The 18,028-nt window shown below is 34.4% G+C and overlaps 1 protein-coding gene and 1 pseudogene across 8 annotated transcripts in view; both read left to right on the forward strand.

Moving 5' to 3' along the window:
• Sugct (succinyl-CoA:glutarate-CoA transferase) overlaps window positions 1–18,028 on the forward strand; it is a 702,721-nt gene that overhangs the window by 225,277 nt on the left and 459,416 nt on the right. The window lies entirely within an intron of this gene.
• Window positions 9,054–17,669, forward strand: LOC125611534 (annotated as a pseudogene).

Genomic DNA, 18,028 nt, shown 5'->3' on the forward strand with positions numbered 1-18,028 from the left:
CCTGGGTGTAAGGAAGTATGTAAGTATCTGACTCTATCTGCTATTGGGGATGGGGTTTCTGAGCTGCTGCCAGTTGGTTCTCACTGGCAACATGAGAACAGTGGAAGACTGCCTCTTCACATCTGCCTGCTGTTTCTCTCAGCTTTATTATTAAAGAACAGCTAGAGAAGGTAGGAATAAAGGAAGGAAGAAAACAAGAATAGGTCTTACAGAAGCCAGGGAGGGATCACTTTTAATGAAGAGACAGTTCCCTTGTCTTTTGATACCTTCTCTGAATTCCTTATTTTGGTTGCCTTGTTGTCTACTTTAGGAACTTTGTGATCAGTCTTGAATTTTCTTTTCCACTTGCTCTAGCCAACCAGGTGTTGATTCTGCTTCCCGAAGCTCTGCTCTGTCTCCCTTCCTACCCTTAGCCATTTTCTCTGCCTCCAGGTCTTCCTTGTTGCAATGTCTCCTCAAAGAATTTTTTTTTCTCTCTCTATACTGAAAATCTGAGGGTCAGTATCCAGCTTAGAAAGCTTCAGTGGTTTCCTCTGCTGAACAAGACATTTCCTGAATATTTCTGAACCTTAATATATGCAGCTAATTCTCATTGTTTATGATCTCTGTATTGTGAATTTACTTACTTGCTAAAATTTGTTACCTCCAAATCAATACTCATGGTGCTTTCACAGTCCAGAGCATAGCACGGGGCATGGGAAAGTATGAGTCACTCGACATGCACATTTCTGGCTGTGGTGAAACAAGGCCATGATCTGCTTTCTTGTTTCAGCTTTCATGCTACAAATAAATGTCCTTTTTGTGATCTATTTAGCACCATGGTTTTCAAATTTTTATGCTTTTTCTTGTATTTTTGTCGTCTAAAGCAGACCCAAGTATAGAACTGGAGGCTGCCTACTATTCCTAAGCTCAAAGAGCCTACAATGTGTCTGTGGGAGAAAATATATGTTAGATAGACCTCAATGAGGCCTGAGTTGTAAGTTCCTTAGCCATGAGTTCAATGTTAATGAATCACAACCCATATCAGAGGCATACATATAAAAGGTTGTGCATTGAAGAGTATAAGGCAGTGTTGGGGCCAGAGGCTCTCAGGAATGTGACCTTTTGTTTTTCCCAGGACAATGGTTCAGTATTTATTAATTCAGTGTTTGCTGTGACTTTATAGCTACTTCAAAAACAAGCATTGATTGACTATTGATTCAATTAATTCTTACAGATATGCTGCTATTATTGCTGTTTTAAAAATAAGGAAACTACAGCTCAGTGGGGTTAAGTAATTTCTCCAAGGTCAAGTGAGTTTTTAGAAAAAGTGCTCAGAACAGTTCAACACCAAAGTTCTTTCCCTTAATGATCAGGTGCGTGACCTACAAGACTTAGCAGGGCAGATGAACTACCATATTATTTGGACCTGCCTCCTTTCTAGGCTTTTCTTTTTTCTAATTTTCTCTCTGTAATAGAACATCTATGCTGCATCTTTATAGGACACATTTAATTTCCTGAAAATGCCATATTCCTTCAGCTTTTCTGCTTTTGAGCTGAGCACAATGTAATCTTTGCACTTTTACTTTGTTCTTTGTCTTGGTAAATTCATACCCATTCTTCTCACATTTTAATGATACCTTTAAAAAAACTACATTGACCTGGTGTACTCAGTTATAGTTGGATGGGAGTAAGAAATTCTGATGTACTATTACAGTAGGGTAATTATAGATGACAATAATGTACTGAACATTTCAAAAAGCTAGAAGAAAGAATTTTGATTTAAACATTACACAATGTATATAGATATCAAAACAGCACAAATACCACATGCTTATGTACAATTTTAATATTTTTCTGTATCAGTTAAAATAAATTTAAGAAATTAAAAAAAATTTAAGTCACATCAACATGGAAAAAACATAAAGCAGGTTGCAGCCACAGACAGAAACATGTTCCTAGGGTCTATGTGGCATGGCAGTGAGGATTAACTAGTGATAATCCTGGAGGGAGAATGAATCTTCAGGGGAGATTTGTGGGATCCTCAGCTCCAGCTGTTCCTCGCTACACATATATTCCCCTAACTGCTGAACCTGGAGGATCAGGAGGGAATCATCACAAGAAAGATCATTTTTGCTTAGTCCCCATATATAAAGTTGGTTGGTTTATATGGAGCAGAGGTACAGGAAGAAATATATCCAGAGATCCTCACTTTCAGGGATTCTTTTCATTATGTTTAGGGTAAGTAGGGAGGGGAAAAGGAGGGAGAGAGGATGGGAAAGTAGAAGGGAGGAGAGAGAGAGAAAGCTAATTGTGAATGTGGTTATCTCTTGGCATGATTTTCATTATTTTCTTTTGCTCACTAATATTTCCTAAATATTTCTGACATATATATATATCACTTTTCAATAAGAAAATATTTTTTAAAGTGCCTTAGCTGTGATTTGTATTTAGAGGAAAATACAAATACTATATGCTATACTAGTGTCTGTTGTATTCTGCTGCCCTTCCTATCCTCTAAAAAAGTGGATGTGGAACCGATGTGAATCTGCAATATGTATATGGGGTAAAAATGGGAGTTCATAATCTGCTTGAATCAAATGTATGAAATATGATATGTCAAGAGCTTTGTAATGTTTTGAACAACTAATAATAAAAAAATAAATTAAAAAAACAAATACTATATGCTTTAATTAATAACAAGATTTGTGTTCATCAACTCAGCATGTAGGTGTGTTATGCACTTCATCTTAAATAACTCTCAGCAACATTGTGCAAGATATATATTATTATGGTCATATAAATGGGGAAGCTGATGCTCAGAGAAAATACATGACTCGTCCAGAGACTCATGTGAAAAGTGGCATAAGAGCTAGATAGTCCAACTTGAAAGACTCTGAATATTTCTTTCATGCCAGTTGTTTCCACTATTATGAACATTCGGAAAAATGCCAGAAAAGAAGATTCCATTTTGACCAGTTCTTATCTGTGACTTATCCAATTTATTTAATTTTCTCCTTTTCTTAGTTACTTGAAAAGAGTTTATTGCCGTATAAATGCTCAGTAAATGTTGATTGGTTACTTTCATTGACTACAGGATTTAAACATGGAAATAGGATGAGCCAGGAACTGTTTTTTGTTTTATGTTTTACATTTGTGCTTGGTTTGTTTGTTATTTTTATTTCTTCTACAGCTGGTGGGCATATAAGTAGTAAATGGTAATGTCCGGTGAGGAAAGATTTGGAAAGATTGCACAAAAGAAAATCAGTCACTAACATTCAGGAATGCAGCTGTGAAGTTAGGTTAAGGCAAAGCACACTTTCCTGTGCACTTCATGTTTCTTTAAAAAAAAAAATACAACAACTTTATTGTATTTTGTTTTCTCTGGAGTTGCTCACTGGGCAGGTTTAAGATCTTGCCAAAATATTGCACATTGTTTAAAAACATTACAAAGAAATTTCAACCAAATACTGAAATTCACTAAATTCAACAGTTTTAAAATATATTTTTAGTTAGTAAAGACTTTTGGGATTACTTCCTTAGTGTTTTAATCATCACTGTTCAATCAGAGATAACATTCAGGTTTGTGCTGATACTTTAAAAGATTATTTAAAAATTTCCATTTCATTTCCTGAGGTATAGTAAGATGAGAGTCTTCTGATTTTCTCTTCTTTAATTTAAAAATGATGTTCATAAGACATTTTTCACAATTCTTTTAAGTAAACAGGAAATACAAATATTTCCTTGGGATATGTATATCTGCATGTTAAAAATAATATAGGTTGAGGAATATAATGTGTTTTCTAAAATCAGGGTTATTAAATACATACTTGAAATAAGATCCAGTGTAATTTTTTTTTAAAAAAATATTTTTTTCGTTATACATGAGCACAATATCTTATTTTGTTTGTTTATTTTTATTCTGAGGATCAAACCCAGTACCTCACATGTGTGAGGCAAGTCTGCCATTGAGCCATAACCCCAGCCCAGTGTTATATTTTTGATATGATTTTACTAGTTGGAAGTTTTTTTTTTTAAATAAAGATTTTCTTTTTTTTTGAATGTTCTTCCGAGTTTTTTTTTCCAAGACCAGTAATGGAATAAGAGTTGAAGAACTGTCAGATTCACATGGAGACAGCCTTTATAACATCATCTGTCAGGTGTCTATCTCTTTAGTCATCTAGAATTCTGAAGACTGATTGAGGCCATTACAAAATGTACTTCAGATTTGAGACCCTACATCTTTACTGTTCACAAAGCCCTTTGCAGTGGTGAAAGGAACTGGCTGTTGAAATATGCTGAATGGTTAACTCTTTTCATATTTTTCTTTTATTTCTATTCAGATGCATTTATCTCATTTAAAAAAAAACTGTGCATGGATGTTCTCAAGCACGTTTTTTTTTCCTATTGAGTTCTTTATATATTATCCATCATTTGCATAGGGATAGCTTCTGTAGTTTTGCTTCTCATATTTTCCTAGGAAATATATATTGTTAGAGGCTATAGTTTTATTTCTCAACTGGAAAACATCATTTCAATGTTATATTAATTCTTAATATAATTAATTTTTTATGTTAATGGAAAATGTATAAATTATTAAAGAAAATAAACCATACATCTGTATAAACTTTGAAAAGACAAACCCTACAATTTATAGAGAATGCTCTCTAAGGGAATGGGGAATTCTATGAAGAATGCTTGTTAACAAGAAAAGGTAATGTTTGTCTAAAACACAGGAATAAATATGACTGAGGAACATTTCTGGCTCAAATAACTGCAAAGGATTCAGTTCAAGTAACCTAGATTTTCTGTTCTCCAAGAATTTTAATCTCAAATTCATACTGTTTTTTTTTTCATGAAAAGAAATTGTAGCACAAATATGTAAATACATAGAAGATTATTGGGTTTTAAGGAATAATTCTAAGAATCAAGATTTGTACTATATATAAAACACAGCATATATCATGTGGTATAATTTTATATCATAGTAATAATTATTATTAAACAATTTCATGGAATTAATAGGTGAAAACTACTGCCAGTAAAGCCTGAGGAATAACATCACGATAGTATGTGTGATTTAAAACTAGAAAGTTAAAGTTTCCTTCTCCTTTTACTTTGCCTTGTATGAAAAAATAATTATAGAAATAATAGGCATTTAATTCTTTGTTTTTTTCATACTTAGCTATAATAGAAGAAGGTTTACATAGAGTTTAGATGAGTGAAAAGTACCTTAAAACTTTATAAATTTTATCCCTGAAGAGCATTATGAGATTTTTAAAAAAATGAGTTTTTAAGTCAATAACACCATCATAATATGGTGATACTCATACTGACATTAAGAAGTATATACTCCTAAAGAAGAAATATAATGTAAAGAAATCCTCAAATTCAAATTAAGGAGAAAACAAAGGTCTTTGGACTTCATTCTGTGCACATGTATGTTTCTGATTGTTTTTGATATTATTGGAAGTTGAATGAATGTTTATTTTTGTAAATAACAGCAGTATTAACTAGGTGATTTATTTTGGATTGATTTATTCTGCTTGTGCCATGTCAATTTTGGTTATTCATATCTTTGGACAAGGTAACTTAGTTTTTTTTTTGAATAGTCCTTTTTTCCATCATTTTATTGGTGCATTATAATTAAACATAAGAATGGGTTTTGTTGTTGCATAGTCATGCATGCCCATTATATAACAATATAATTTGGGCAATATAGTCTTCCAGTATTTCCCCTTTCCCTTCCCTCTACCCTTACCCTGATCTCTTTACTCTACTGGTCTCTCTTTGCTTTTCATGAGACCCTTTTCCTGCTTTTCTTTTCCTTCATCCTCCCTAGCTTCCACATAGGAGAGAAAACATATGAACTTTGATTTTTCTGAGTTTGACTTATTTTGCTTAACATAATGTTCTCAAGTTCCATCCATTTTCCTACAAATAACATAATTTTGTTCTTTATGGCTGAAAAAACTCCATGGTGTACAAATACCACATTTCATCATCCATTCAGCCATTGATGAACACCAAGGCTGGTGTCTTTTCCTTTGCTATGCAGAAGCTTGTTAATTTGATGCCATTATGTTTATTAATTCTTGGCATTATTTCCTGAGCTTTAGGAGTCCTATAGAGGAAGTTATTACCTGTCTATATGTTGGAGTGTTGATCCTACATTTTTTTCTAGGAACTGCAAAATATTTGGTCTAATTCCTAGGTCCTTGATCCATTTTGAATCCACAGAGTGAGAGATGGGGATCTAGTCTGATTTTTATTTTTAAAAAATATATTTATATATTTTATTAATTTTTTATTCAACAAATTCAAATTTTCAGGCAATTTGCAAAAAAATAAATTTCATTTATGTTACAGTATTAATTAACCAGACTCTACAATACACATATTTTTGGCAATAATATTAATCAACATTTAATCTGTATTACATTTCAAAGCTCACAATCCGACCTGACCCTGTGGTTTGATTAATAAGATACTCTGAGTATGGGAGTTTTAAAAGAGAACATGACACTAAGCACCCTTAGCTAATGAGTCACATTGAGAATGACAAGGGCTTTGGTTTATTCAGTCTCAACATTGTGTTCTTTGCTCTTCCGGCTGTGACTGAATCTCTAAAAATTTTTTTTTTTAAATTTAATTTGTTATATATGACAATAGAATGCATTAAAATTCATATTACACATATAGAGCACAATTTTTCATATCTCTGGTTGTACACAAAGTAGAGTCACATCCTTCGTGTCTTCATATATGTAGTTAGGGTAATGATGACCATTGCATTTTACCATCTTTCCTACCCCTATGCACCCTCCCTTTCCTTCTCTCCCCTTTTCCCCTGTCCCCTATCTAGAGTTCATTTAATACTCTCCCCCCATCCCCCCAAAGCATATTATGAATCATCTTCCTTTAATTAGAGAAATCGTTAGGCATTTGTTTTTTGGGGGGGATTGGGTAATTTCACTTAGCATGATATTCTCTAACTGCATCCATTTACCTGCAAATGCCATGATTTTATTCTCTTTTAATGCTGAGTAATATTCCATTGTGTGTGTGTGTGTGTGTGTGTGTGTGTGTATATTTATATATATATATATATATATATTTTTTTTTTTTTTTTTTTTTNTATATATATAATATCACATTTTCTTTATCTGTTTATCTACTGAAGGGCATCTAGATTGGTTCCACAGTTTAGCTATTATGAATTGTGCTGCTATAAACATTGATGTGGCTGTGTCCCTGAAGTATGCTGTTTTTAAGTCGTTTGGGTATAGACCAAGGAGTGGGATAACTGGGTCAAATAGTGGTTCCATTCCCAGTTTCCCAAGGAATCTCCATACTGCTTTCAATATTGGCTGCACCAAATTGCATTCCCACCAGCAATGTATGAGTGTGCCTTTTTCTTTTACATCCTTGCCAACACTTATTGTTGTTTGTATTCTTAATAGCTGCCATTCTGACTGGAGTGAGATGAAATCTTAGAATAGTTTTTATTTGCATTTCTCAGAAGAAGATTAACAATCAACCAACAAATATATGAAAAAATGCCATTACGTTTTTTTTTTTCGCAATCCAACCTGACCCTGTGGTTTGAATCAACAAATATATGAAAAATATATTAAATATATATGAAAAAATGTTCAACATCTAGTCTGATTTTTCTACATATGATAACCAATTTTCCCACCACTATTTATTAAAAAAGACTATCTTTTCTCCAGGGTATGATATCAGTGTCTCTGCCAAAGATCGGATGACTGTATCTGAGTGGGTTTGTCTCTGTGTCTACTGTTCCATTATTCTATCTGTCTGCTTTTATGTCAGTACCATGCAACTTTTGTAACTATAGTTCTGTAGAATAATTTGAAGTTAGGTATTGTGATGCCTGCAGAATTGATTTTTTTGGCTTAGCATTGTTTTTGGTTATTCTGGGTCTTCTTCCAAGCAAATTTTAGGATTTTTTCTAGTTCTATGATGAATGTCTTTGGTATTTTGATAGGGATATTTTATTCAATCTGTAGATTGTTTTTGGTTATATGGCCAGTGAAGTGATATTAATTCTTCCTACCCATAAACATGGGACATCTATCCATCTTCTTTTTTTTCTTCAATTTCTTTCTATAGTGTTCTGTCATTTTCATTGTAGAGGTTTTTTTGCCTCCTTGATTAGATTTATTCTCAAGTGTTTTCATCATTTTTTTTTGGGGGGGGGAGGTACTGGGGATTGAACTCAGGGATGCTTAACCACTGTTCCCAACCCCAGTCCTTTTTTTAAAAAAAAAAAAGTTATTTTGATACAGGGTCTTGCTAAGTTACCTAGGGCCTTGCTAAGTTGCTGAGGCTGGCTTTGAACTTTCAAAACTACTGACTCAGCCTCTCCAGTTGCTGGGATTACAGGCATGTACTACCATGCCCAGTTCCTATCTTTTCTTTTTTTGGGCTGTTGTGAATGGGACCATTTTCCTGATTTATTTCTCAGAAGATTCATTATTGGTACATAGGAGAGCTCTTGACTCTTGTAGTTTTATGTGGGTATGTATAGATTGTTTATTGGGACAACTAATTAAGGCAACTCCCTTTCAATGGACACTTTGGGTAGAGGTAGCTTTTTTCTTCCAGTTGACCTTTGATTCTTTTGAGGAGAAACAGGTTATTGGGAATTATCTATAGCTATATTTGTTGAAATCATGGATTTCCCTGAATTCCTGACCTCAGGGCCTGTTATGGTTTGGAGGTGAGGTATTTCCCCAAATGCTCATGTGTGAGACAATACAAGAAGGTTTAAGGGAGAAATGATTGGGTTATGAGAGCAATAATTAATTGATGACCTGATGGGATTAATTGAGTGGTAATTGAAGGCAGATGTGATTTGTCTGGAGGAGTTGAGGCATTAGGGGCATGGCTTTGAGATATATATATATATTTGTATCTCTCTCTCTGCTTTCTGATCATCATGTGAGCTGCTTCCCTCTGCCACACTCTTCCACCATGATGTTCTGCCTAACCTGAAGCCCTGGAAAGTGGAGCCAGCTGTCTATAGAGTGAAACCTCTGAAACTGTGAGCCCCTGAATAAATTTTCCTCCTCTATAATTGTGCTGGTTGGGTCTTTTAGTCCCAACAATGAAAAAGCTGACTAAAACAGGGCCTTTGCACATGCTTTATTTCCTGCATGGGATGATCTTCCTTTATTGTCAGTAGAGCTGATTCTAACTATGCTTTAGGATCTTTTCCTATCAGCATAGCTATCCCTTCTTAAAGAGATTATCATATATAAAATTTCCCTAGAGACATGTAAGAATGTATTAATAGTGATTAATTTTTTATTTAATAAAAAAATTGCTTTTACTTTATAGCTTTTTTTGTTATTTACACATTTTGTCTCCAGAATGTATTAATTGTATTTTTGAAGTTCTACTTTATCAGAGTGAAACTTTCATGGGATGGCTATAAATATGAGGTCCTGTGTTGCCATTACATATTGAATTATGTTATAATACACACTAGAAACACATCTTTATCTGGCACAGGAGTTCATGTTGTATAAGCTCATTGATACCCTTGATATTTTTCTTCTTCAGTTACATTCCAACCACTTATTCATTCAGTCGAAAATATTTTCTGAGTGTCCATGGAACTAGATTATAAATCCACAGTCCCTATCCCTGTGGAATTTGTTTCCTAAGGTGTACTAATGGATACTTTATTGTGAGGGTATGATACCGGAAACACAAAAATGGAAAAAAAATATTACAGATTGATGAATGCTGTGGCAAAAATAACAAGGGACTAAGAAATAGAATAAAGGTAGAAGAAGTTTCCTTCCTTTTAAATGTGGTAGCCAAGGAAAATCTGCTATTGACAGTCATGAAAGGAACTGAAAGTCAGTATCACAAATACTCACTCTCTTGTCTTTAATTGACACATACCAAAATTTGTGGCAGAAATTGCCATCTTCTTTAATTTTCTGCTGGTACATTTTGATTTTTCCCTTTTATATTTGTTTTGTTAGATTTTGGAGGTAGAGGTTTTGTAATTCTGAGTTTCTTTTTTCTTATGATCATCTTTTTCTGAAATGATTGAGTATTACTCACTATAAGATAAATAGTAAATGTTTATTAAATGAGAATATTGTTCAAAAAACAGTGTAGCTCTTTCTTTCTGCCTATAATTAGTTAGTAAGGACAGTGTCTACTGTGACCATATATGGTTTTTGATACTGAAATAACAGCATTGACATGTAATATTATCAATATTTACTCTGAACAGGTAGGGAGTAGTACAATATGTTGAGAAGAATGAGAGAATCTATTTTGTTCTGTACTTATAGAGTCTTTAAGAGTCATTTGATTCTCTGAGTCAACTTGATTATTATAGTAGTACTATGGTGTAGTTCTGTGTGACTCTGAATATGGCTGGCTGCATAAAATATATAAGAAAGACAAATACCAGTAGTACTAGTAAAAAGAAACTTTTATAAGAAGAAAATTCTCTTTTTAGCTCACTTGTGCAGGAGTGTTATAAGGTAATTTTTTTGGCCCAAGATTTATAATATTTTGTTCTTTTGTTCATATGTGTAAATATTATTACTATGAAACTGTCACACTTTGTGATATTTTTAAAAACTCTGATATTAAAAAATGTCGTAAACTCAGAATTTTCCCACCATCTCATTTGGATCTTGCTGTTCCCAGCTTCCAAGTCACTTTCCACCCTTTCAGCATATAACTGTTAAAGAAAAAAAATGTTTTGACATATTTTCTTGCCTTGTATATTATGGGGTGAGGAAAACACAATTAAAATAAAATTTAACCATGAAGGAAATCATGCAAATCTAGACCAGTCAGTGTCGTAACCAGTTCCAGTTCTGGGAGGTGATCAGTGATGAAGATAGTCCCCACTGGTATCTACCATGGGGTCAGTGAATTGAAGCTAGACTACATCTCTGGTACTACAGTGAAGCCCAGGTGACAAATATATTCCTCATGTTATCTTGGATCTAAAATGTTAGATCTACAATGTAAAGCCATGACTTTGTTTGCTAAGATTCTTTTGGCCACATCTTCAGACCAGATAACTTTGTTTTTGGTCAATCTGCAGCAGGTAACAGCTGAGTCAAGGGCCACTATTCAGGGGAGACTGCACTGATTGACTCAATCCTAGATAAGATGTGGAAGGCGATTGAGATCGCTCATTGCCTGTAGAAATTCTGGCTGACCTAGTCACTGAGTGTGGGCACAGGCCCTTTAATGCCTGTTCATCAGCAACATTCATGCATCATGGATACCTTCAGAGTGGTGCAGTCACCCCAAAACATCTTACACTGTGATTGAGCCCTACAAGACTACTTCTCTGTTCATCAGTTCATGGAAGAGAGTGATGAGACCTATTGTGTTGACAGCAAGGCCTATATATTATCTTCTTCTTTATCCCCAAGATGATCATACCAACCTACAGGAATCTGAACCACCTCATTTCAGCCACCATGAGCCATGTAATCACCAGCCTCTTCTTAACCATTAGCCTCTGCTTTCTTAGCCAGTTTTATGCTGACCTCTGCAACCTGTTAGTCAACATGGTACTCTTTCCACATTTCCACTTCTTCATGCCTGGTTTTGCTCCTCTCACCACTGTGGGAGCCAGTAGTACTGTACATCACCATGTTTGGACTTACCCATCAGGTCTTTCATGCCAAAAATGGATGGCCACCTGTTATCCCTGCCATGTTCAGTTTCATTCATTGTGGCTAATGTTTTCTGTGGACAGATATCTGTGAAAGAGGCAGATGAGCAGATACACAACCTGAAGGGCAAGAATAGTATCTACTTCATGGGATGGATCCCTAATGGGCTGTTAAAATGACTCTCTTGCCTCTTGGTCTCGATATGGCAGTCAGCTTCATTGGCAGCAGCATGGTTATCCAAGGAGCTTTTCAAGCACATCTCCATATTCTGCCAGAAGGCCTTCTTCCACTGGTACAAAGGTGAAGGCATGAACAAGATGGAATTCACTGAGTCTGAGAGCAACATGAACAAGCTTGTGTATGAGTATCAGCAGTACTGGGATACCACTGCCGAAAAGAAAGAGGATTTTGGTGAAGAAGTAGAAGAGGAAAAGAGCCCCACTTCATCTCATCTCTCAGTTCTCTCAGCCTTCTTCCTCAATTGACCTTTTCCTCATCCTGGGAATTTGTGTTTGCTGCTTCCATCTTGTTTTATCCTTTTGGAATGAGTATAGAACAATGCCTGGCATATGGTTAATACCCAGTAAACATATATATTTTAAAATAACCTATCTTCAAAGCATTACTGCTTTAACTTTGGTAAAGAAAAAAAATCACCTAAATCTGTTGACTAATGGTTCAAAAATTATAAAATTAAGTAACTTCCAAATCAGTGTGTAGGATTATTTCTGTCTCAGAAGATACTCTAGACTTAATGGTGTTGTGCTAGCATGGATGTTATCAAACTTAGTATACCAGTAAGGAATATGTTGATGAGTCTGTGTCATATTATTTCCCATCACTTCCTATGTCTTGCATTGTGCCAGAATCCCAAGCATTAAAAAGTTACAGACTCTGTTTAACCAAATAATCATACCATTTGGAAATGATAGTTTTGGGTATGTGACCAAAGATGAGTGGTACTTTTGTATGTCCATTATTTTGTGTTTGTATTTATTTCATATTTATGTTTTGTTGGATGATTACTTCAGAAGGAGTTCATAAATAACACTTATTCATTCAGTATACCATGCCAAGTTCTGATGATAAAGATCTGGGGTAAATATGATTCCTGCCATCAAAGGAGGTGTGTGTATGTGTGTGTGTGTGTGTGTGTGTGTGTCTGTCTGTCTGTCTGTCTGTGTGTGTGTAACCTAGGAATTTCTTGAGAGTGGTAATTAAGATATATAGACTTTTAACATAGCTGCTTTTATTTCTCAAAAATACCTATAATGTCTGAAAGATAGTCACTGCTCTGTAGTACATTTGTTTGCTTATGTCTCTATGTAGCTTATTTTAAGAATTTTATGGGCATATGCCTTTTCTGAGAGGCTGCATAAGTGTTTTTGGAATTTTGCATACTCTAGTGACCTTCAGAATTATGTTGCCAGGAATAGAATTATTGCTTGGGGGTTTACTCTTCACACATTCGTACATGTGACTAAAAAAGTAAAGAGCTATTTTATATTAGAAGTGAACTTAGCTTGTCTTATGTAGTCCCTTGAGAGAACTCAGTCTCAGGATTTGATGCTTTCAATCTGTTTTATTGGTTAGGAAGAGGTCATGGGTCACTAGTGTCAGTCAATTTCTCTTTTTGACAAAATAGAATAGTCCCCTGTGTACAGAAAGGACCATGTGAAAGAAGATCTAAAGCTTTGGCTTTGTTGTCTAACCTCTTTTTTTTTTTTTTTCTGTACTGAGGATTTAACCCAGGGGTGCCTAAGCACTGAGCCACATGCCCAGCCCTTTTAATTTTTTTTTTTTTGAGACAGGGTCTTGCTTAGTTTCTTAGGACCGTTAAGTTACTGAGGTTGGTTTGAAAGTTGACATCCTCCTGCCTCAGCCTCCCAAGCTGCTGGCATATGCCACCGTGCTCGGCTGTGATATAACCTCTTACCTTTAACTCATAATTATAGTTCTAACTATAATGTCTTAAGTTTAGGAAGGACTTAGGACTAAAGTGAAACAGCTTATTAAAGCAAATGTATTTGCATTAAATAGCAAAGAGCTAGAATAAAACAAAAGAGGAAATTTAATTTAAATTGCAAACTTCAGAATGTTTATCAGAGATCATATTCTTTGAATATATAAATTTTGATTAAATGATAATTTATGTGCTTTATAAATTTCATCAATTTTTAAAGTTGTGAAATCACCTAGATTTATGTCTGTTATTTTTGGAAAGTATTTGAGTGATGAAATATTTGATATTATATAGAGAACTAAAAAATGTGTCCTGCTTTATAAGATCTTATATGCTAAGATTACATTCATTCATTCATTTTTATTGGATATAGAGGGGAGAAGCCTGTATAGACCTTACTTAAAGAGTAACAGAAATTAGTAGAAATTATAAGGGTGATAAGTCCTTCCAATTTGAGATTTATGGTGCTGCCATCAGATTGTTATATGGTGGGATTTGGTGTAGATATGTCCTCAGGGAAACCTCTCTGGGGAAGTGATGATGAGTTCTGAAGGAAGATTAAGAGTTACTAGGCAAAGGATGAAGAATTGTGTTTCCTCTGCTTAAAATTATCCAATTATGTTATATTATACAATGTATCTTTATATTAGAAATGGCCCAAGATTGGTTTTAGAACTGATAAAGCTTAAATAATTTGCCAAGTTTTGTAACTAGCTCATGAGAAAAATTGGACTAGGATTCTGGTTTTATTATTAATGTTATTTACATTAGGATAGGTTCATGATGTAAGAACAACAGAACAAAAATGAACTTATCTTTTTATTCATTAACTTATTTATTCACCTTAAATTGTAAAATACCTACTGTATAGAAGGCCCTGTGCTACTTGAAATGAAAGATAGAGGTGAATTACATGTTACATTTTCTTAGGAACATTTCCTTTTACTATCTCTTGGAAAATAGAAAATACATGTGTGGATTAATAGAGTGACATTATGTCAATAGAAAAATATAGATAAAATGTAGGAATTGAGATGAGGAAGGGTTGTGTCTGTTTGGAATGAGTTTGTGATGACTTCTTGAAGGAAATGAAAATTGATCTGGGCTCAAAAATGAAGGACATTTTATAAAGTAAACTCCATAATCAAAGGCAAAAATGTCAGGGCATCAGCAAGAAGCTCCTGTTAGGTGAAACTAAAATGTGTGAAGAGAGGGATGGTAGAAAGTAAATTTGGAATATGAATCGAGTCTTTATGGATTAAACACTTTAGGTGAGGGGTAACCTTTAATTTTGTTTTTAAAAGGGAACAAACTAATAGTGGTTGTAGTGTAATAGTGTTAAGTGTGTTGGGTAGAAGATTAAAAAATTTGAATGTGTAGGAATTCTACAGAGAAATGGCAACACAAAAATGAATATATGCAATTTAGGAAGTAAGTGTGACAGACAAAAAAAATAGACAAAGCCAGGTGTGACAAAAATCATGCCCAGGATGGGAAAAAGAGAAGCTATTTTCCTATGGAGTTTGAAAAGGCTTCAAAGAAAAGTGGGGTTTTACTTGTTAATTTCTACTTGCTGTGTCTTCTTGGATCATAGGTTTTCTCTAAGTCAATCCTGGTCTAATAGTTTACAATGAAGTTTTACTTCTAGGTGCCACCATTATGCCATACTTTCTGTCACTCAGAAGACTGCCTTGGCCCCCTCAAAGTCACTCATTCAACAAAAAGTTTATTGAGAACCTCTTATGTGCCAGGCACTATGCTATGTGCTGAGAATAGTATAAATGACGATAGCCACTTTTCCTGCCCTGTAGTCTGGCAGGAAAGATGTGTTAAGCAATTGAAATAACATGTGATATATTACAGTCAGGTAGTATGGAAGTTAAAGCCAGGATTCTGGTCAATGATCATAACATTCAAGGAAACTAAAAATGGTCTTAGTAACTGTTTTTCCCCACTTTGGTACTGGTGGTTAAACCCAGAGGTTCTTAACCATTGAGCCTCATCCCTAACCCTTTTTATTTTTTATTTTGAGACAGGATCTTGCTGAGTTGCTCAGGACCTCACCAAGTTGCTAACTCTGGCTTTGAATTTGTGATCCTCCTGCCTCAGCCTCCACCTCTGTGTCCAGTTTGACATGTTTTAATTTTGCACTGCCAGAATCCTTGATGGCCACTAGAAATAATCCAGATTAATTCTGAAATGCATGAAATCTCTGCACTGTTTGTAGGGTGAAGAAAGAGGGAGGACTATTGAGTTCATGATTGTAACCTTGGATAGTACTGCTTGAAATTCTGTCAGGATTTACTGGCTGGGTGATCTCTTATGAGCAACTTAATGCCACTGCCTTCAGCTTCTACATTTAGTAAAATGGTGATTTTATATCTACCTCTTAGGATTATAGGAAGATTTAAATGAGATGAGTACTTGTAGTGCCTGATATTATAAAGTGTTCAATTATCTTTTTCACCTTAAATGCCAACTAAACAGCCACATGCATTTAAAAATAGAATTTAAAAATACTTGAATAATAAATGAAGATAGACACTTTCCTGTCTTCCAGGGTCTATAATCTGGCAGGGAAGATATGTTAAACAAGTAATTAAAATAAAGGTGTGATGCATTACCGACAGGTAGTATGGACATTAAAGCCAGGACTCTGGTCAATGATTATAAAAGGAAATTTAAAGTAGTCATTTTAGTTTAAGTTGATTAAACATTTAAAGAGAATGCTTCTAAGAGGACAGTGTTTAGATCTCCATGTAGATTTTTATCTCGTCTCTGCTGATTACTACTTTTTAGGCAAGAAATTTAAACTTCTTGTGTTGCTTCTCTCACATACAAAAAGAATCATGTTGTCTCTTCCTTCTTTTTTAGCAAATAGGTATAAAGATTAATTTACATCATATATTTTTTTCATGTTTAGATAATGGTGCTATATAAATGGTATTTTATTTACTTTCCTCAAATCTATTTTTATACTAAAGTTCAAAATTATTTTTCTAATTCCATTTTTCAAATGCACATGGCTGTTTATTTAGCATTTAAGGTGATATGTGGACATTTCTCACAAAAACAGTAATTTGTGTCACTTTATATAGCATTGCAAAAGTCCTTTCTTGCCAATCTTGTGACATGGAACAATTGTTAGGTGGGCTGTGTGCATATACAGATGCTTAAGCAGATTTTATTGATTATAAATAAAATAGCTTAAAAATAAAACTTTAAAAATATAATTTATGCTGCCATTTTTTTGTGCAAAAAAGTGGGAATAAAGGAACATTGGGTGTTCTCTTGGGGACAGAAGGGTGGCTGGTTTTTTTTCATTGCTCTGAGACACAGATGCAGTATGGAAAGCCATCTTCTGAGCCATCTCAGTGCAGAATGCTGTGTGTTCTCAGGAGTGCAGAGATGACAGGACAGAGCTCAGCATGCTGCATGAAAGCCCTGTCACCACACTCCCAGTCTGAGATTTCTATAGGGGACACCAGTTACCAATAAGCTCCAATGTGTAAGAAATGTCTTATTATATATTTTTAAAAATTGACAAATACAACTCTAAGCCCTTGTCCCCAGGTCAAAGGAGATTCAATTTCAGTTATTCCAGGGCTCCCTGTCTCACAGAGGGAGGTGTAGGAGGTGTTGTACAGGTGAGAGACCCTGAGTCTAAATCACTTTCTTCTTTGATGCCCATTGTCTTCCAGTTTCTCTAATTAAAGTGCTACTTATGGTGAGAAGTTCTTGTGGTATAGGTCTGTCCTTAAAGAATGTTTTTAGCATCTGTGATAATTGTAAACAAACAAACAAATACATTCCCCACTTGCCCAAAGCCCCTTAGTCAAAACCCCAACACATCTACTTTAATCTACACCAATCCCTTGGACTTTATGGTGTCAAGACTGTTGTGTCAAAGAATCAATGTTTTATCCTGTCAATTTTTTCATTTGTTTCTTTTGTTTCAATTTCATTGATTTCAGCTCTGATTTTAATTATTTCCTGTCTTCTACTGCTTTTGATGTTGATTTGTTCTTATTTTTCTAGGGCTTTGAGATGTAATTTTAAGTCACTTATTTGTTGACTTTTTTTTCTTTTAAGGAATGAACTCCATGCAATGAACTTTCTTTTTAGAACTGCTTTCATAGTGTCCCAAAGATTTCGATATGTTGTATCCGTGTTCTCACTCACCTCTAAAAATTTTTTAATCTCCTCCTTGATGTCTTCTGCAACCCATTGCTCATTCAATAGCTTTTATTATTTAGTATCCAGGTGTTAGAGTATATTTTATTTCTTATTTTATCACTAAGTTCTAACTTCATTTTATTATGATCTGATAGAATGCAGGATAATATCTTTACTTTTTTATATTTGCTAAGAGTTGCTTTGTGGCATAGTA

This window comes from Marmota marmota, unplaced genomic scaffold (assembly GCF_001458135.2).
Source record: "Marmota marmota marmota unplaced genomic scaffold, marMar, whole genome shotgun sequence".
Lineage (NCBI taxonomy): Eukaryota > Metazoa > Chordata > Mammalia > Rodentia > Sciuridae > Marmota > Marmota marmota.